Genomic DNA, 22,982 nt, shown 5'->3' on the forward strand with positions numbered 1-22,982 from the left:
GACATAAAATAGTTAGAGTAGAGGGAATTCCTTGGCCAAAATTAAGCACAACTCATTGCCATGCCCGGTAAGGCCAAATAAATGGAATCATTATATTCGGATTTGTTGCAGTTCACAGTAAAATATTCCTGGTAACAAATATTTCCAAAAAAAACTATGAATTTTAAAGTCTGCTAGCTGCCAAACGGCTGAACGTACAGATCATGCCCACACACTGTTTTAAGCGGTATACAAATAATCTGGAATAGCCATAAATCATTAATGCATAATTAACTCGCAGTGCAGAGATATGCGCAAAAAAGACCTATTTTACGCGTTTTTTCATCAGTAAAGCTTTCCCGGTGCATCATTGGATCTTTACTATTCCAGATTATTTGTAGACCTTCTTATGCCGCTTAAAATGGTGTGCGAGTATGATCTGTACGTTCAGCCGTTTGGCAGGTAGCAGCCTTTAGAATTCATAGATTTTTGGAAATATTCGTTACCAGGAATATTTTACCGTGAACTGCAATAGATCCTTATATTCAAAATATTTGTCTGAGACTGATAAATACCTAATTAATCAATAATACCATGGAATAAAGAAGAATATACCCATATATTTTTATTAGCTTTTCTTACACTCTGAAAAATGCAGAACTTTGAATGCTGTGCTGCTAATGTATTGGCTATCTTAATAATGTAATAAGCTACATTACCTTTCCTCAGCTTATTTATCAATTTATCTTTGAATAATTTGATAATATTTCATTCACATATTTGATAGTTCATTAAACCCTTCATAACATTATCAATATCAATAAATAAATGATGTAAAACAAGGATGACAATATTTATGAAGATATAGTTTTGATTGTTGATTATTGTATATTACTTTATATTATAGGATATAACCATTAAGGTATATAAGTTAGAAAGAACTTTAATGTTAGAGGTAGATATGAAATCTGCATGAAATTTTAAGGATTTTTTTTTATAAAATTCGGTTTTGTATAATTCTTTTTCTAAAAGCAGAAATACAATTTATTTAAGTTAACTAATTTTGACATTTGTGATTGGTGGATTGAAAACTATCTGCGCTCTGATTGGAGAAGCTTAAGTGTCGTACATCATTCAACCAATTAGAGCGCAGGTAGTTTTCAATCCACCTATAACAGATGTCAAAATTAATAAACTTAAATTGTATTTGCGCTTTTAAATAAAGAATTTACAAAAAAACGAATATTATGAAAAATCCTTAAAATTCGATGTAGATTTCAAACTTGTATATCTTCATAACCATGACTATAGAGACAATACCTTATCTACTTTAATCAGGGGTAAAAGGAAAGGTAATTTCTAACTATAAAATAAGGAATAGGTCAATATGAATTAAGGATAAAGTGATAGGATAAAAAGGAAAGGGTTAATAATTATCATAAATAAAGGAATATGTCAATGTGTATCAGGGGAAAAGGAATAGGTCAGTGTAAATCATGGATAAAGGACCAGGTTAATAATATGAGATAAAAAGGAATAGGTCATTATTAATCAGGGTCAAAGAAATATTTCAATAATAATAAGGGATAAAGGAATAATTCAATAACAATCAGGGATAAAGTTTTAGGTCAATAACAATCAGGGATGAAGAAATAGGTCAGTAATAATCAGGGATAAAGTAATAGGTCAGTAATAATCAGGGATAAAGAAATAGATCAGTAATAATCAGGGATAAAGTAATAGGTCAGTAATAAACAGGGAGATCAGTAATAATCAGGGATAAAGTAATAGATCAGTAATAATCAGGGATAAAGAAATAGATCAGTAATAATCAGGGATAAAGTAATAGGTCAGTAATAATCAGGGATAAAGTTTTAGGTTAATAACAATCAGGGATGAAGAAATAGGTCAGTAATAATCAGGGATAAAGAAATAAGTCAGTAATAACCAGGGATAAAGAAATAGGTCAGTAATAATCAGGGATAAAGTAATAGGTCAGTAATAATTAGGGATAAAGAAATAGGTCAGTAATAATCAGGGATAAAGAAATAGGTCAGTAATAACCAGGGATAAAGAAATAGATCAGTAATAATCAGGGATAAACTAATAGGTCAGTAATAATCAGGGATAAAGTTTTAGGTCATTAACAATCAGGGATGAAGAAATAGGTCAGTAATAATCAGGGATAAAGAAATAGGTCAGTAATAATCAGGGATAAAGAAATAGGTCAGTAATAATCAGGGATAAAGAAATAGGTCAGTAATAATCAGGGATAAAGAAATAGGTCAGTAATAATCAGGGATAAAGGAATAAGTCAGTAATAATCAGGGATAAAGGAAAGAGTCAGTAATAATTAGGATTAAAAGAATAGGTCAAATACAATCAGGGATAAAGGAATAGTTCAATATTATTCAGGAATAAAGGATTAGGTGGATATTAATGAGGGACAAAGGAATAGGCAAATAACCATCAGGGATAAAGGAATAAGTCATTATGAATCACGGATAAATGAATAGAACATTATTAATTAGGGATAAAGTAATATGTCGATATTAATCATTAAGGAATAAGTCATTATGAACCAAGGTTAAAGGAATAGGTCAATAACAATCAGGGATAAAGGAATAGGTATTATGAATCAGGGATAAAGTAATAGTTCAGAATTAGTCAGAAATAGGTGGTTTTTAATGAGGGAGAAAGGAATATTCCAATAACCATCAGGGATAAAGGAGTAGGTCATTATGAATCAGGGATAAAGAAATATGTCGATATTAATCAATAAGAAGAAGTCATTATGAACCAGGGGTAAAGGAATAGGTTAATAACAATCTGGGATAAGGGAATAGGTCAATAATATGTCAATAATAATCAGGGATAAATAAATAAGTTAATTTCAATAAGAAATAAGTTAATACTAATTAGGGATATAGGGATAGGTATATAGAATAGTATAGATGATTGATAATAAAGCAGTGTCTACTCTAGACATGCATATTAAATAACCATGACTATAGAGACACTACCTTATCTATAGTTATATAGTGTAGATGGTTGATAATGTATATTATATAACCATGACTATAAAGACACCACCTTATCTATAGTTATATAGAATATATAGTGTAGATGGTTGATAAAGCAGTGTCTACTCTAGTCATGTATATTGTATAACCATGACTATAGAGACACCACCTTATCTATAGTTATATAGAATATATAGTGTAGATGGTTGATAATAAAGCAGAGTCTACTCTAGTCGTGTATAATATATAACCATGACTATAGAGACACCACCTTATCTATATTTATATAGAATATTTAGTGCAGATGGTTGATAATAAAGCAGTGTCTACTCTAGCCATGTATATTGTATAACCATGACTATAGAGACACTATCTTATCTATAGTTATATAGAATATATAGTGTAGATGGTTGATAATAAAGCAGTGTCTACTCTAGTCATGTATATTATATAACCATGACTATAGAGACACTACCTTATCTATAGATATAGAATATATAGTGTAGATAGTTGATAATAAAGCAGTGTCTACTCTAGTCATGTATATCATATAACCATGACTATAGAGACACTACCTTATCTATAGTTATATAGAATATATAGTGTAGATGGTTGATAATAAAGCAGTGTCTACTCTAGTCATGTATATCATATAACCATGACTATAGAGACACTACCTTATCTATAGTTATATAGAATATATAGTGTAGATGGTTGATAATAAAGCAGTGTCTACTCTAGTCATGTATATCATATAACCATGACTATAGAGACACTACCTTATCTATAGTTATATAGAATATATAGTGTAGATGGTTGATAATAAAGCAGTGTCTACTCTAGTCATGTACATATATCATATAACCATGACTATAGTGACACCACCTTATCTATAATGAGTAGTCACAAACATTTTTTAACAATTAGGAATTCAGGATAACAGTCGAACAATGAAATGGAAGATCATTTGGCTACAAATCAAAGAACATTAACCAGTGATTAACGAATCAACAACCACTTGCTTTTGTCCTTTGATTTGGAGCAAATATGTAAAGCACTCTGATGCAGAAGATCTCGGAATCTGTTAAAGTTCAAGGAATATTAATTGATGAATTGAAATAATCCATAAAGGTCATTCGACTGTGATATAATGTTGAATTAAACTATATCACTTCCAAATAACCTTAGTGGAAATAACTGACAACAATGTAATTATCCTTCTATGATAATTAATTTAATATTTTTCCTTATATACCCAAATTTGCAGATATATTTGATGAAAGCGTGTTAGCACGGGCGGTTAAATAGTACTACGTGCGCTTGTTTGGCGGTCAAATATTCCTTAAACTAAACCACGTATCTTAGTTTGAGGTGCATGCGAGAGCAGAGCGGTCAAACTGGACACCAAAAACCAAAGATTACTAGGGCGCGGGGGCAATAACGATGGGTGACCCCAAGAGAGGGAGGGGACATTAGACTGTTTATTTCACTAGTCCTAAAAGTTTTATAATGAATTTTCTCGTATTCATTTGAATCCGGTGGTTAGGAACCGGTTCTCATGAATACGAAAAAACTATGTCTAGCATCGTATTATATCCAATTTTCTACGAATATAGAAATGTACAATCATAAGATTAAAACCAGTTTTTTTAGCCGGTTCCTCCGGCACCTCGGGGCTAAAAAAAACTAGTTTTAATCTTATAATTGTACATTCTATATCCGCGGAAAGCCGTTTATAATACGATACGAGAAATAACTATTCTTGAATTTTGATTGGTTAGTATTTTAAGTTTAGTGTCCAAATGTTTCAACCACTAATTGATAGAAGATGTAATTTTGTATGTCATCATTGGGGATGTACTTAAATTGGGCAATTCCTGTAGTTATTATGTAAAAATCATGTAATTCTTAACTTAAGATTCATAAATATAATAATCCTACGTGTTTTTACATATTATATAAAAGTTTATGGTTCATTTTTTCCCTCTATTACTTTATGTGAAAATCCGCATTAGGAATATTATGATTATTAGGAGGATGAATAAGGTGTAGATTATTTCTTTGCCGCTTATATCTTTATTATTTGTAGACTCGGCTGTCAATGAAATCTTATATACAAGCTAATTTGACACCAGCCTTTTACATGATAAGACTATTCTATTTTAAAGCTAAGCGTTTCTATGATTAGGATCTGTCTGTGCGTACGTCCGGAACGGTTAGCTCTATTCGTTAATTTAAACATGTTAGAATTGTCCTACCTATTTGACTTGATGTAAAAGACATAATCAAGTTGATGGAGCGAAGCTTTTTAAATATATTTTTAAAACTCGAGATAAACCCATATTGCAAAATATGTGCAGTGTAAAATATAAAATTGTATGAAATTATAGGTGTAAAAGTTTGGACACCGAATCAACATCTTTTAAGAGTTAATAAAAGTATGATAATTTTTGCTTGGTCAACTTTTGGGCTATCTTAACTATAACATTTTTTAGTAAATGTATGATGGGGTTCCAGGACAAACGCAGGAGTACCAAACGTCGGAGTGGACAAATGCAGGAGTGTTAAAATATTAATTTAAGACACGTATTTCTATACAGATTAGGTTAGGTTAAGATATGAATATACAAATAAGCCCCCCTCAGGGGTTAGGCATTTAAAAAAGCTAAAATATGGCTTAAATCAGGTTAGGTTAGGTTAAGTGTCCACTCCTGCGTTTGTCCTAGGACCGTTTGATGTGGTAAATAGAAGTGTCCAAAAGTTTCAACCAATGATTTTAATATAAAGCTAATCTTGTTTATCATCATTAGGAATGTATATCATCCTCTGTCCTATCCCTTAAACTGTTTTTAACCTATTTTTGAATGGGGGGTCAAAAATATACTAGGACACCTATAGAATCAGACTGCAGGGCCCAAATTTGAATTAAGTCCCCAATAAACTTTTTTTGGGGGATTTAAAAATTAATTTTTAGTGTTGCTGTAATCATTTTGACCGAAGCAAAAGCTCTTTTTTTACTTCGGGTAATATTGTGGCTTACAGAACATTTTTATATAATTCACTTTATATTGATACAATAAAAAAAACATTACTCTGTTCATTGGAAATAATTTTTTTTCCCAAAACAATTAATTTCATTGAAAAATCTAACATTTACAATAAAACAAATAATTCTGAAATCTAACCAATAAGAAGTCTTGTTTTATATAATTCTTTACAATTCAAAAAAAGAGTGTTTTCACAAAGTGACGTATTTCCAATGTAGTTAAATATTTTTTATTTAATTAAAATGAAAAGAATGAAAACCATACACATAAAAGATACATACTTTTTAAAATTATTTTAAAAGATAAGTTTGAATAATCTTATTTTATAACACATTTGTATATGTGACAAAAATAAATTTGTTGTATTGCATAAACATTTGTTGTCATTTAACCCTTTACAGCCATTTTTTATGTTTTTAAAATAAGTGAGAGAACACAAACATGTTAATGTTAATTCGTTGATATATTATAAAAAATTAACTTTTTAGTGAACTTTTATAATAAAATCATAAGGCCTAATTTTACTCTATACCAGAATACAATATTTATGAAGCAAAACACTCTAAAAGCTACGAATTTTACCCAAATAAAAAAAAGACCTTTTGCTTCGGTCAAAATGATCACGGCAACAGTAAAAATTAATATTTAAATCCCCCCAAAAAAGTTTATTGGGGACTTAATTCAAATTTAGGCTCTGCAGTCTGATTCTACTGGTGTCATAGTATATTTTTTATATACGTTTTAAAAATAGGTTAAAAACAGTTTAATATCCAAGATTTTAATAGTTATTTGCTCTTTTACCTTGTAAACCTATCTTGAATCATGTAGCAGGTATTTCAAAGGATCTAAATGGATAAGACAATGACATATAACTTAATTTACATCCCAATTCATGATACACATAATTACCAACATCTGTAGATTACAATTGGTGGTTGAAACGTTTGGCCACTCAATCAACGATTAAAAAACGATATAATTGAATATTAGAGACTAGTGTAATAAACAGCCCAATATCGCCTCCCTCTCTTAGTTATTTGTAATATGGTTGGAAAATAGTATATTGCCAGTGCCTGGAGTAAGATGTCTCTTACTGTAATATTAGATTTTAAATTCTTTAGACACCAGTTTTAGTTTGTAAATGGATGTAGAATATACGTGGATATTATGACAGGGGAAAAATTGTCGTCAATATAGCTTTCTCACATGAAACTTGGTCAGTTCATTTATCCAGTAGAAGGAGGGTGGATGGTGTAAATAGAGGTATCGTTACTTTAAACCGCCTTGATTTTCTTTTGAAAATCTGGCGTATGATCCAAATAATATTATATCCATTAGTTTGTAGGTATCATAGTAACAAGATTTGGAACAAACTTTTCAATATTTGGTGAACAATTTTTATTCAAAATTATGTACAGTTTGTATGGAAAAGGGAAATCGATAATGTATATTGAGAAAAGACGTTTTCCAATTTTTTTGACAAAAAATGAGGCTGAGGGGGGAGGCTGATTTCGACCACCCATTATTTTTTTTGTGCTGGAGGTGAATTTTTCTTGGGGCCATTTCTCTTCGGAGGGTGGTGGTACCCTCCCCGAAAATATCTATCAACCTTTCTTGGACCTATGAGAAGATAACCTGTAAAGGAGAATCAAGTCGGTTCAGCGGTTAACAGATAGACATCCTGTTATTTTATTATAAGGATTTATTACTTGGATGTTGCACCAAGTACTATAATAGATTGATACTTCCAGGTGGCTAAAATATCAATTCACCCCATTTACCCCATCACCTCCCATCCTACTGGATGAACGAACTGAATAATAAATGGAAGACGATTTTTTTTAATATATCCATGTATTCTATATCCATTCCAGTTACTTATTGGAATGGTCCTAAATTACAGAATAAAGTGTAGAATTGGCCTGTCTCAAAATAATTTTAAAAATGAACAGAATAATTAATAAAAAAAGCTTAATAACGATGTTAAAACCTAGTTTTATGATACAAAAGAGAAATTGTACAAAACTTGATAATAAATTATGTCTATCTCCCAATACCTATATATTGTATAAGTATTCTATAGGTACTTACTTTGTAATTGTACTAGTCGCTTAGCATCCAGTCTCTAGTGGATTCTCAATAAGAGTGAGAGAGAGAGATGGCAATTTCCCTCAAAAGTAGTGGAGATTCTTCCAGACAGATGGATGTAAAAACAGAAAAAAAAACATTTGTAAGTTTATTGTATTTTAGTTTTTAATAGACAGCTTTCCGCGGATAAAAATATATGTTTTAGCCCAGTTTTGTTAGACCCGAGGCATTACGGCCTGGGCTAACAAATTGGTATTAATTTCATGATTTTTACTTTAAAATTCGCTGGAAATTGTCCGAAATGCAATGCTATAATTAATTTTAAGTATGTCTCAGAACCGGTTCTAATCCAGCGGATATTATTCGGCAACCTGCCTAAAAATAGTTACATACCTTCCCTAGACCAAAACGAAACATCCATGTACCGAAGAACCATGTCAGTAAAGAGGTTAGCGAGGCCTTACAAAACATACAGGCACCCAGAAAGACATCCTGTTACATAATAAAAGAGTTTATTTTGAGGGGAATATTAAAAGATCCAATTATTACATCACATCCAATGACTGTATCACATCACTATGACCTATTGGGGACTCAGTGACAACTTGGAAACCTTTTTTAACGTTTTAAGTTATGATGTGGTGTCAGGCTGGGATTCAAACCAAGCACCCTCCCGACCACGAGCGCTTTGTGTTACGCCGTAGTCGTGGGGGTTATCTCATCCCTATACATGAGAATATTGTACACAACAACCTCAAATATAACCAAAATCTAATTTTAGATTGCATTATAGTTTTGAGGTGAACGCTCCAATATTTAAGAATATCAATACAAATATTGTTTACACAATATTTTGTCATTTTCAAAAGGAAAATCCTGGTTTTAAGGATATGCTTCGTAACTGATTGATATCTAGTGGATTAGAACCGGCTCTAAGCTATACTGAAAAATTTTAAGATAGAAATATTGAATGTCATGTCCTGAGCGTGAGAAGGCGTTGATGGCTGACTCCATCAACATATAAAATATAAATGATCACTTAAAAGTCGCTCTGTGATCTCCTAGATGGACCCTGACATCGGCTGAGTGGTTAAATTTATATCTTTGTTGTATACTAGTCATACGCTAAACAATTTCAAATACTGGCAGCTTTACAAGCGCTTATCTACACTTTGTAGAAAAATAGCCTCTAGGGGCTTCGCCCTATAAAGTAATGGGAAGTCAACCATCCTAAATAGAGATATTCAAAAAAGTTATTCTTTGTTTAATTACTCACACATAACCTGCCAAGGAGCAGCTGCAGAGTGTCTTTACAAACATGTGTGTTATGTAGTCTATAATTTGGCCACTAGGTGTCTAATTTTTTTCAATAGAAGACCTCCAACTGGAGGTTACATCAACAAAGTATGTCACCAACTATTTGAAAAAGTATAAAGATAGCATTTCTTAGGCCACACAGCAACTAAATCAAGCTGTTTGTGGAGGTCTACAGCTGGTCAGCAACCTATCTATAGTCTTTTCAAAATTTATCCCAAAAATATCAGTGTAAAGTAAAATTATACTTCACAGAATCATTTCTGTAGTATATATCCTTTGTTTCTTTTCGAAACTTAAAGATAGATAAGCCATGATGATGAGTTGAATGTCATGTCCTGAGCGTGAGGAGGTGGTGATGGTTGAATCCATCAACATATCAATGATTGCTTGGAGGTCACTCTGTGATCTCCTAGATGGACCATGATATCGGCTGAATGGTTAAATTTATATCTCTGTTGTATGCTAGTCATACGCTAAACAATTTCAAATACTGGCAGCTTTACAAGCGCTTATCTACACATTGTAGAAAACAGCGGATTCGCCCTTAGCCTTTAGGGGCTTCGCCCTATGAAGTAATGGGAAGTCAACCCTCATAAATAGAAATATTCAAAAAAGTTATTCTTTGTTTAATTACTCACAAATAACCTGCCAAGGAGCAGCTGCAGAGTTTCTCTACAAACACGTGTGTTATGTAGTCAATAATTTGGCCATTAGGTGTCTAATTTTTTCCAATAGAAGACCTCCAACCGGAGGTTACATCAACAAAGTATGTCACCAACTATTTGAAAAAGTATAAAGATAGCATTTCTGAGGCGACACAGCAACTGAATCAAGCTGTTTGTGGAGGTCTACAGCTGGTCAGCAACCTATCTATAGTCTTTTCAAAATTTATCCCAAAAAGATCAGTATACAGTAAGATTTTACTTCACAGAATCATTTCTTTAGTATATATCCTTTGTTTCTTTTCAAAACTTAATGATAGCTAAGCCATGATGATGAGTTGAATGTCATGTCTTGAGCGTGAGGAGGTGGCGATGGTTGACTCCATCAACATATCAATGAACGCTTGGAGGTCACTCTAGATTGACCATGACATCGGCTGAGTGGTTAAATATATATGTCTGCTGTATGCTAGTCATACGCTAAACAATTTCAAATACTGGTAGCTTTATAAGCGCTTATCTACACTTTGTAGAAAATTAGAGGATTCGCCCCTAGCCTCTAGGGGCTTCGCCCTATGAAGTAATGGGAAGTCAACCCTCCTAAATAGAAATATTCAAAAAAGTTATTCTTTTTGAGAATATCTATGTGAACCGGTTCTAATCTACTAGATATAGGTTTCGAAAAATACGAGAAATAACTGTTATTGAACTTCACTTCTATCTTCAATAGCATTTAAAAATATTTAATTAAGAGAGGGAGAGGAAATTATCTATAATACAAAGTAGAACGATGTCTGTCTGTTTGTGTGTTTGTCTGTTTGTAGCGAAGGATCTCGCTAACCGCTCAGCCGATCGGGTTCTCCTTTACAGGGTAGCTTCTCATAGTTCCCGGGAAGGTTTATAACTATTTTCTTGGGGGGTGGGACACCCCTAACCCCCCCAAAAATGAAAAATACCCCCCCCCAAAAAATTAAAATTTTTTTTTTCTTTTTAAAACTAAAATTAAAATAGTGGGTCGACTACCCCCCCCCCCCCACAAAAAAAATCCCCCCCCCAAAAATTTTTTTTTTCTTTTTCTTTTAAATCTAAAATATGAAACATTGGTTTGATCAAACCTCTTGGGGCAAAGCCCCTAGAGGCTAGGGGCGAAGCTGCTAGTTTATCATAATTGAGGAAGAACATTAATTGATCGTGTATTGCCCTATTCCTCAAGATACCTAATTATCAACAAAGTAGAGACATAACATTAAAGTAAAACACTACAGAGGAAGGTGTTAAAAACTGCATGTTCTCTTTCCGAGGAATCTGTGCAGACTTTCAATTGGGTCTTTGAAAATCAACCAATTGAATCGGAAATATTAAAGTAGCCAAGTCGCTACAAAAGAGCAGAAATCAATTTGCTAGCAGACAAAAAAGGCTATAAATCTATACTATACATTTATTGATATGACTTTTATATATCCCTTGAACCATGATTATAAATAGATTGCTTGTATCCTATATTTCAAATAAATTTGCACCTATCATAAAATATTTTTATTTTCTCAATTGTCATAGCTTTAAAATACCAAAACGTTTTAGAGATAGTTTTTATCATATTCCTCTGATTTTTTAAATGTTTATTTGTAGAACAATGAATTTTAAAGTTTTTAGCAAAGTAGCGCTATAATCAAGTCTATAAAAAATGTAGATAAGTCCTTGAATAGTCCTCTGTATTTAAGCAGCTTTATAGCTTTGCTTTTATGGATGTTGGCATCCTTATTTGACAATACAAATATATGCAAAAATAGGGAAAATTAATCACATATTTCATGGAAAGAGTTATTCAAACTAAAAAAAATATGAAAATTTATAGTATGAACATACATTAAACCCCATGTCGAAGATATGCAAACAATTATTATTTTTGTATAAACAAGAAATAAAACATCCATAAGTAGCAAAGTACTTAAAAGTATTGGAATGGACATTGACAAACGGACAAAGTGAGTTATTGAGCAAAAAAAATGAAAAAGAGAAAAAAGGGTTATGTCTTTGTAGCAGGCCTTACAGACTGACGAACAAAAAATTATAAACTAGATATGATTGTGCATAAGTCAAAGGAATCTTCACTGAAAATTTCAGCATTCTATTTTTAATATTAACTGAGAAAATTTCATATCCCCTAAAGTGTTACACACTGACTGAAAGAAAGATTAAGTGAATTTTATAGTAGATTTGCTACTGAACAATTATAATAAAAAGATAAACCAATGATATTACAAAGTTATGTTTTTTTAAGCCCTTCTTCAACCTAAAACCTATAAGGGAAACATACAATAGAAAACCAACCCTTTGACCGCACGGACTTAAATTCCAAACACGGAATGTGTACCTAATATTTTTCAAACAGCTGTATGTAAGTCTCTAGTTTGACACAGTTAATTTATAAAATAAAGCAAGATTTACTCTCTCCTTGAAATTATTTAGCGCAGCTAACCAAATTAAAACTTTCCGATTAGGGGAAATAAAATTTAAAAATGAAATTTGATCTAAAAGAAGAAAGTTAAACATTATTAAATTTTTCTCAAATTTCCTCCAGGCTTGCATTCGATCCATTGGAGAGGCTACAAAATGTTGAAAAACAAACAGTAAAATAAGTAGTACAACAAAACTATAATTTGGATCCGTCCGTTCATAGTATTGACCATCTAACTGCCACTAATAGTAAGTTAGAAGTATTTATGATTCGATTGAAATCTCATCATACAATATAATATTTTAGACGGGAGTAAGTCTTGATGTGATATGTTGAGCCTTGAAACATAATTTCGATATTAAGGACAATCATTTTTTTAAAAAAAATCAACAACTATCTAACATTAAATCCATAGTCTATTGCACCAAATGTACCTATGATTTTTTGTAATCATGTTTTTTGAGCAATATGATTAAAATTTGAACTTTTAAGACTTTTAGTATAGAACTGTTGCAACTAACAAACTGACATTAATATCGGAGTTATGAGTATAGAGTGATCTTTATTTACCTATTTACAGTGCTTTTACAACATCATTAAAAGACTAATCCTATGATATAAATATGTAAGGTTTTTGTTTGTCAAAATTTCGCTGATAAATGAACTAATTGCTTATTCCAATTTAGTCTTGGGATGGGATGGTTTTAAACTATTTCTCTGCCCTTGCTCTAAGTCCATTACATAGCCTCTAGATGCTGGAGGTGACGCAGCTAGAATTATACAAAGTAGTAAATGTTTTTATCCTTCCGTCTACTTTACTAAAAGAGTTAAATGATTTAATGAATGCGCTAGGTAAGGTTTTATGTATCTTAATTCTCTTTAAGAGAGAAAAGGAAAAGTTATTTCTGATATGCCAAAGTTTTAAAAAAGGAGGGAGTGTTTTAATTGTCCTTTTTATTTTTCTATTTGATTGCTAAAAGTAGGATTTTAAAAAGGTTTCCAATCAATCTTAATGAGCAACTTTGCTTTCGCAAAAAATCAATTTAAAGCACATATTTTCTCCTTCATTATTTTTGGTTTATCTAATTAAGGTTTACATTGCTGGGTCTAATATTTGTCTACTAGACCTACCCTCTTTAGAGGTTTATTAAATTTCAATATTCCTCCCCCTCTATTCTTTTTAAATATCAACATATTAAACATTGCTAAAACAATATCGTTTCAATATGTTGCAAATTTCATTTATTAATCTTTTTCCTATTTAGAAATAAATGGAAGTTGACCCTCCATTTGACATTAACTTTTTCTGGTTGCTGATTTTTCTCTTAAAACAGTTATAAACCTTCCAAGGACCTATGAGATGCTTTACTGTTAAGAAAAACCATTGGGCCAGAGGTTATAATATGCAGATAGGCCCAAGAAGAAAACAGATGGTAACATCTATAAGTAGCGAAGCACAATTTTAATATGACCAACAGACTGATGGTCCAAGTAAGTTGCATACTGAATACTATTTGAAAAGGTTTATCTTAACCAAAAAAATCTGTAGTTTATCTTAAATAGCAGTCGAGAAAATCAAATTTAACCCATTGCTTTTAGGGTTGACGGATGAACGGACAGACAAAGTGAATTATAAACTACCTTCTTTACTAAAAATGTTCTAAGACATATAATAGATGCCTAATACGACAGGTATGGCTAGTGAGGGAGGAAGTTGGGACTGGAAACTATACTGACATTAAAGTTTTGTAATCAATAAGTTCTCTCAATCTTTTTCTTTAAAAAATGCTGTTTTATGCTTGGGTATGCTTGGATAGTACAAACTAACAATGACTAAAATAAAAGAATTATTTTGTTTAGCATAATTAGTGGTGAACAATGTCTTACAATGTCGTTCATTAATAGCTCATTTGTTAAACGCTATTTTGAAGTCAAACTAACATAAATTATCCATCTATTTACCAAATCAATTTTTACTTAACATATTGTCTGTCTGTATATTTGTATGTTATTGTTTATATCTATCCTTCTATTTATCTATCTATCTATCTATCTATCTATCTATCTATCTATCTATCTATCTATCTATCTATCTATCTATCTATCTATCTATCTATCTATCTATCTATCTATCTATCTATCTATCTATCTATCTATCTATCTATCTATCTATCTATCTATCTATCTATCTATCTATCTATCTATCTATCTATCTATCTATCTATCTATCTATCTATCTATCTATCTATCTATCTATCTATCTATCTATCTATCTATCTATCTATCTATCTATCTATCTATCTATCTATCTATCTATCTATCTATCTATCTATCTATCTATCTATCTATCTATCTATCTATCTATCTATCTATCTATCTATCTATCTATCTATCTATCTATCTATCTATCTATCTATCTATCTATCTATCTATCTATCTATCTATCTATCTATCTATCTATATATCGTTCTATTTACCTATATCCTTAAAGAGTATCTCTCTAGCTAAATCTTTTTTGTGTATTGATTAATCCAAACTATCTCCACAGTTTCTTTTTTGTTCCAGCTAAAAAAGTAAATATATCAAAGTATAAAAATTCTTGTCTTTTTTCTAACCACTTACAATATACAAGCATAAAAATACTTATATAAAAGTAACAGGATGTTTGTCTGTATCTATGTGTGTTACTGTTTGTACTTGTGTACCGCAGGATCTTGTAACCTCTGAACCGATGTGGTTCTCCTTTGTAATGTAGCTTCTCGTGTGTCCTTGGAAGGTTTATAACTATTTTGGGAGAGGGTACCACCTCTCCCAAGACAAATAACCCCAAGAAAAAAGAAGAAAAAAATAAGGGGAGGGGGTCGGCAATGTCTAGTGGCTAAGGCATTCTCCCGTTTATAGCTTTTTAAGTTGTGCACCTAACATAGAATCAGTAGGAACTATTTTTAATGTCTTTAGTTATGACGGGGTGTTAAGCCGAGATTTGAACTCATCACCTACCCGAAAACGAGCGTATGTGCTACGTGTTATGCCACATTTACGGGAATCTATGCATATTAACTTTGGCTAATCATTGATTTGATACAAAAAAGTTTTCTTTATTTTTGGATCATTAGATAACTAGCACTAATACTTTATATATATTGGATAAATTGTAAATTTGTTCTTAGTCTTGTACTGTTATCAAAAAGTTTGAGTGGAGAGGATGAATGGGCTCTAAACAGGCACAACTCTTTGCCATGTACAGTGAAGATCTCCAGACAAAGATCGTGCAACTAAAAGGTTGGTCGTCTGTTATGTACTGTCCATGGGTATGATTTGAAGGACCAAGAGTCTGGCCTTGAGTTCAGTCAAGGTGCATCTCACCCACAAGACATACTATGAAATAAAGATGACAGCATACATAAATGCAAAGCTCAGGCAAACTAACATTTAATATCTAATTCTCCTAAAACTTTAAACGAAAAAGCTGCATATCTTTTAATAATATATATACAAAAACTACTTACATTCAGGTTGTTTTACATTAACATTCTTACATTTCAAAGCTTAAATTAGGATATCATTTGCTTTATTACCCTAAGAACAATTTCTAAAAAGTATTAAAGAAAAAAAACTGTATACAATTAATTATTTTTGCAAAAATAATTCACGTTTAACAAATTGAGGGAAATTTGTATTTTACTGTCTTTGTCTTCTCGCTAATTGTCCTTTTTTCTTGCTTTACCTAATTTTTAGACCTAGACCTTTATTGGAAAAATGATTAAGCTGTCAACTCTGACTCCAATCAATACCCATCGCAAAAAAACAATAACTTTCTGTCTTGGGTTTCCTATAATACCAAAAAGATACACATATAAAAACACAAAAAAAACAAGAATGACAACATCCATAAAAGCGAAGCTCTGAAACGGCAGGACAAACGGACAAACACTTGTAGAGTGTCAGACCTGAATAATCAGAAAATAAATGTGAATAAAAGAGTCGAAGCAAAATTGTAAGTAAATTTGTTGAAGAACTGCTTGATACAGGATAATTTTTATGGACATACTCACATTTTTAGGACTAGATTATAGAGTTGCTTTGCTAATAATATTGTCCCAGAATCAATATACCAAAAATCAGATCAATCGGATTACTAGATCACATAAAAATTTGTTAAAAAAGTAAAAATCAACTTGTTTAAATGGACGAACGGACATGCTGGTAACGATTATAGAGTTGCTACGCCTTCTTAATCATACCTAATCACCATACAAAGTTTAAAATCGGTAGGACAATTCTAACATGCCTAAATTAACGAAAAAAGCTATCTGTTCTGGACCTACGGACCTACCCTAATTTTAGAAAAGCTTCGCTTTTAAAAACATTTTGACATATTGAAAATTTGCTGATTGTAGTTTTGATGCAATATGTTTAAAGTTAAAATAAAAAGTCAAGAAAAATATAGAGTACAGTAGTAAAAAAGTATATATTGATAGAAACTTCAATATTCCCAGGATTACACAGGGATAAGGTATAGACAACAAGCGAATAAATATAAAGGGGCATTAAAAAGGTCGTCAATTATACCAAACGTTGCCCCTCCCCCCCCCCCCCCCAACTACAACTACAAATCATGCATAGGTTTAATTTTGTTATTGGTATAAACTGTGAATACAGGGATAAATAATTGATTGTACTCAAAGGCCATTTTAAAACTGCCATCGTAAAAAAGCCATTTTATACTATCACCAAAAAACTCCACAGAACGAATTTACCATATCAAAGTTGATATTAGAATAAAAATATGTCGATATTATGTCATTTAGTCAACATGAACAATGCCCACATGTCGTAAATATGTTAGTAAATTAAAACTAGTGGATATAAAGTTTTTACAATACTAGTTTGTACCGATCAATTAAGATTTAGACCAACGAATGTGTGAACATATTCATAAAAAAAATTCGGAAAAATTTACCGTTCCTAACTGTTTTATTTATAAAGTTAAATTAAAACATCCCTAGCTAACAGAGAGAGAGGGAAAAATGGGCTGTTCATAACACTAGTCCCCAAAGTCTGGTAATATTGTTTTATTTTCAGTTGGTTTTCACAACTTTGGGGACTTTAGTGAATTTAGGTTGGTTTGTTCATTAAGTTATGTGTTCAAACATTTCAATTTTAATCTATATAAGGGGTAATTATGTGTATCATCATTGGGGATGTACATCAATTTATCGGCTATTGTCTTATCCCTTTAGATCCCTGCCTTGCTTGTCTGACGGAGAATGTAAGGTTCACAACAATAGATATTCATAGCATACAATTTGAATTTTTATAGTGCCACATGCATGCTAAAGAGCGTAAAGTGTAACAGTTCCGCTAGTTGTGGGGATAGTAATCGATATAGTATTACTTGGATGCTGCATCTGACTTTAATGTACTCTAATAAAGTATTACTCACAACTGGCTAAAATAACGATACCCCAACCCCTTTACCACATCCCCCTACTGGATGAACAAAAATGTTCTGTAAAGAATTTTATGGACATATACCTACGTATTAAAACTTAATTTTAGAGATTCTTTGCTTATAACATTATATCTAATCATAGGAATCAATATTCAGAAAACCGAGCAATCATGATAATTACTTATGACATAAAATATACTTAAATATTATGTTTAAAAAAAATAAACTGACCTATGGTAATGATTATAGAGTCACTATGCTTGTTGTGTATCGAAACTAACACGAATCATCATCAAACTATTATAATAGGACGTACGGACTGACTATCATTTTAGAAAAGCTTTACTTTTCAAAGCATGCATGTCTAACTAATAAAAAAACTGGACCAACCAAGTTCTGTTACAAGTATGAGAAATTTGTGTCACAAACTTTTTAGATAAATCTTTCAAAACAGTTTTTACCTTTTTTTCATTTGTAAACAGAAATAAGTTTTCTATAAAAAGTTTTGGATTCGATACTTTAAACTTAAAAAGAAGACCAAACTGCATTACTTTTGATTCCTGTGACGTCATAAAATAAGGAAGATGAGAGGAGAAGTGGGAAAGAAAGCCCCTAAAAAAGAGATGGAGAATATGACGTCAAAAGTAATGCAAAAGAAATGCAGTTTGGTCTTCGTCAAAAATGCTGCAACTAGCACTCAATAAAAATGACTAACTACTAATGACTAGTTGACTAATACATTTGGAAAGAAGTGGGGTATATCTATTCCCATTGTTAAATTTGTGGGGGGAGGTAGAAAAACCCTCTATACTCCTACAATACAATCCCTTGATACACCCTCTAATACAGCACAGGAGGGGTGTCAAGTTAAAAAAGGCACACCTCCCCTTAAATTTAGGTGATGTGTTTAAAAATTACCCCCTCTATTTTGGTTTCAATCGGGGCGTGTCAAAATTTTATACCGGGCATTGCTCACCACACTAACAAAACCCTGTGCATGCCACTGCATTTGGACATAATTAATTAGCCTTCTTGTTTTTATATATAATTGTCACTTCTTCTGTTTGTAGGTATTCCATCATTTACAAGCTACAAACTTTTGTTTTACATGGATTTAAAATACTTTCAATTATGGCTTCAAAACCGATTCATTTCCGATGAATTAACTTATTAAAGACGTATTGCCATCGTATTTTAGATAGTTTTTTCTAGAAAAAAATAAAATAAAAAACATAGATTTAAAATTAAGTTCTAAAATTATCATCTAGAGAAGTAGAAAAATGTTTCATCTTATGAAACTTATTGAAATGTGTGTATGTATTTGTCTTTGTGTGTGTGTGTATCTATGTTTGTGTGAGAGTGTGTGCGTGTGAAAACGTGTGAGTTACCAATTTGAATGGGAAAAGCTAGGCATGAAAATTACATCTTTAAATTGAAAATATTGGTAGTCAAGTCAAAGTTATTAAAGTCAATTTTATGTAGCAATTGTACTCTAAGTTTATCCTTGTAATACAAGGATAGGTGCATGGAATGCATTTTAAATCTAGTGAAGCTGTTTTGTTTGGTATTTTTCAATTTTGATACACAAGACTACATGAGACATGCATTATTTTCTCTTTTTTCAAAACCGAAGCTTTTTTATAATTAGAGCAGGTCTGTCTATTCGTACGTCCATAACAGATTGCACTTTTCGTTAATTTAGAAATGTTAGAGTTTTCCTGTCCATTTGCATTATGATTCCTATAATAGTTATGTACGATTTAGAAAGCGTAGTAAATCTATAAACGTTACAAGAAAATCAGTACGTCAATGCTGATTTTTTAACTTTTTTTACAACAACATTTTGAATGATATAATTATCCTATTCATCTGATTTTTGGAATATTGCTTCATAGAACAACAAGGAACAATATTATAAGAGGCATCTATATAATCAAATCCTAAAAATATAAGTATGTTCTTTTACTGTATTCTGTATTTACACAATTTTGCAACAAATCTAAATATATACAATTAGACTTTATTTGGTTCTGACACTCTATAAGAGTTGTTGTTTGTTTGTCCTTCATTCTGATCTTCGCTTTTATGAATGTTGTCTTGTCATCCTTGTTGACATTAATTCATAAGTAACAACCTCCGTAGCATTACCGACAGACAGAATGACAGACACAAACTTTTACAGAGTGGCTTCACTACTAATAAATCAGAGAAAGTCTCCTATAGGAAATATTAACAAAAAAGAAATGCATATTTTGGAATTTAACAACTTATATATCAATTTTATTTCTATAAATTTCTTTAATTGTTTATCGATAGCCGGTTGCAGGCGGTTTAATGCCTATACTTTGATTCTACAATAAATATTGATTTAAACAATTAATTGATTTACTTAAATATAAAACTTATGTTTAACCACTTATATTAATAAAAGAATGTATACTTTGTATTATGAAATAAAAAATAAACCTAGTAAGACTATTTTGAACTAAATTTGGTTATTATTCAAATAGTAAAATATTTAAGGTACAAGTGTTTCTTTTCTAAAGAGAAATGTGTTTCATAAATTCCACTTAAATATCAATAGATATTTTAACCGCTACACTATGCATTTAGATTCAAACTATTACTAAGTAGCGAAGCACAATAAAACATGGAATGGACAGAAGAAAAAAGTAAAAGTGAGTTATAGACCAGATTTAAAAAAAGTTTAAATATGCTGAAACTTAGAAACAATCAAGAAACCTTGAGATTTTTTAGCGGTCTATCTTCAATAGCATCTGAAAATAGCTTTAGTATACTGAAACATATTATTCTAATTTTTGCGAAACAAATGGCACACTAAATTATTATTATCATAATATATAAATATGTTTTCTTTAGCAAGTGTTATTTTCACGTGTCATAAATAAATAAAATGAGTCAAACTAATTATAATACAAACTATTTTTGGTTAAATTCAGCTAAACATTATATAGCAAGAAAAAAAAACATTATTTACACTCCCTGAAATGTTTATGGTGGTTTTTTCCATCCAACCAGAAATCAACCTGGGAAGAAAATTGCCATCTTTTCCCCCCCTTTAACTCATAAATCCAAGGTGGTTGGTTACCATCTCCCATCGCCCCCTTCCCCCCCACCACCCTCGCCGCTAAGAAGACCTTAGGAGCCTCTGGCGGTTGGAAAGCCGCTGTAATATCATGATCTAATAATCTATTCAATTTACCCAAATTAATTTTATATTCTGTATTCAGTCGATACTTACAAATTTGGGACTAGGGATTTCTTTCTTGATATTTCATTCGACACACAGAAAACTGTCCCGAATTTGTATTAATTTTGAGGAACAAGACTCCAGTTACGTCATATTTTTCTTTCCCGAAAAAGGGAAGGGGGAAAGAAAAAAAGGGGAAGGGGGGAAGAAAAAAGAGATGGGAGAAAAGGGAGTTTTCCCCATCTCTTTTGAAGAGATTTTCTTCCCCCCTTCCCTTTTTCGGGAAAGAAAAATATGACGTCACTGGAGTCTTGTTCCTCAAAATTAATACAAATTCGGGACAGTTTTCTGTGTGTCATTTCATTCAAGGTAGGGGAAGAAAGTCACTCAAAAATCAGCCACGTGACGTCATAAACATGAATGATTATCAATATCTTTTTAGGAGTTTTTTTTCCTAATTCTCCTCTCATCTCCCTCATTTTTATGACGTCACATGTCTGATTTTTTAGTTTTGATTTCTACCCCTACCATTCAAGTTATATATATTCAGTTTTTACTTACAAATTTGGGACTAGAAGATAGCTGCCTTGATAATTTATTTAAGTATTTAATCTGTTTTTCTCAATTTTACTGTTTAGCTATTAATATATCAATCCAAAGTTCCTGAAAAATTGCATTCAGACATAAACGACCCCTTAAATAGTGGATGTAAATATCCTTTTTTTCTCCATGAGGTAGTAATTTTTTGCCCTGAGGTAGTAATTTTTTTTCCCGAGCATGGCAACCAATGAACAGAATCTCAGTTCTGCACCACAAGCCTCGCACATGGCAACCGGTAAATAGAATCTCAGTTCTGCACCACAAGCCTCGCACGACTGAAGTTCCCATGTCTATACAGTCATATTTATATGAAAATCTGAGAAAATATTTTTAGAAGATTTTTGAATTTTTTTTTTGAAGATTTTCAATTTTTTTTTGGAAGATTTTAGAATTTTTATTAATTACTAAAATAAAGCATAATTACCTCAGGGAAATAAATGACTACCTTAGGGAGAAAAATGAAAATTAAACCACATTTTAGCATAAAAATGAGTTTTTGTTTAAATGAGAATGATATTCCTATCCAGTTTTTTTTGTTTAGGAATACCCCATTCAGACAGAGAAGTTATGAACATTATTAACCAATATTCTATATCTCAATAATGTTAAATAATATACATATATGCATTTTTTTACTTGCGGGATCTCTTGCTTTTTTTTATATAAAATAACACGATCATAATTTTTTGGCTTTCTAATGATATACTTTTAAAATACCAACAATGCATTCAAATTCATGTCTTTGTAGAAATTTGTTCTTGATTACTACAGTTAAAAACTTCCCAGAAGTTGAAACTCAATAAATAAGATGATCAGACAAACAAACATTAAAAATATGGAGTATCAACGTATTCATAATAGACATTATTTAGAAGTATGAAGACAAATTCTGTCTAAATACATTAAAAATAATATTTTATCATTAAATGCTTGATTATATAGATGCTTCACTTATAATGATAGCGAAGCAGCAAAAAATGACGTCATACAATACAAATGACCAATGATAGGCCAGTATACATTTTACCATTGATCAATTACAACGTATATTGGCCTATCATTGGTCATTTGTTTTGTATGACGTCATTTTTTATCTAAGCTGCTTCATGATATGCCTGCTCATACCAGGAATCAATTTTCTA

The 22,982-nt window shown here is 31.4% G+C and overlaps 2 non-coding genes across 2 annotated transcripts; both read left to right on the forward strand.

Moving 5' to 3' along the window:
- The first annotated feature begins 9,689 nt into the window (after positions 1-9,689).
- Positions 9,690-9,893, forward strand: LOC145332993 (small nucleolar RNA U3). Its single transcript, XR_013884402.1, has one exon. It is a non-coding gene; the product is annotated as a small nucleolar RNA U3 (small nucleolar RNA).
- Positions 9,894-10,368: 475 nt separating this feature from the next.
- On the forward strand, positions 10,369-10,562 carry LOC145332985 (small nucleolar RNA U3). Its single transcript, XR_013884398.1, has one exon. It is a non-coding gene; the product is annotated as a small nucleolar RNA U3 (small nucleolar RNA).
- The last annotated feature ends 12,420 nt before the right edge of the window (positions 10,563-22,982 follow it).

This window comes from Acartia tonsa, chromosome 11 (genome assembly GCF_053477335.1).
Source record: "Acartia tonsa isolate MP-2025a chromosome 11, ASM5347733v1, whole genome shotgun sequence".
Taxonomy (NCBI): domain Eukaryota; kingdom Metazoa; phylum Arthropoda; class Copepoda; order Calanoida; family Acartiidae; genus Acartia; species Acartia tonsa.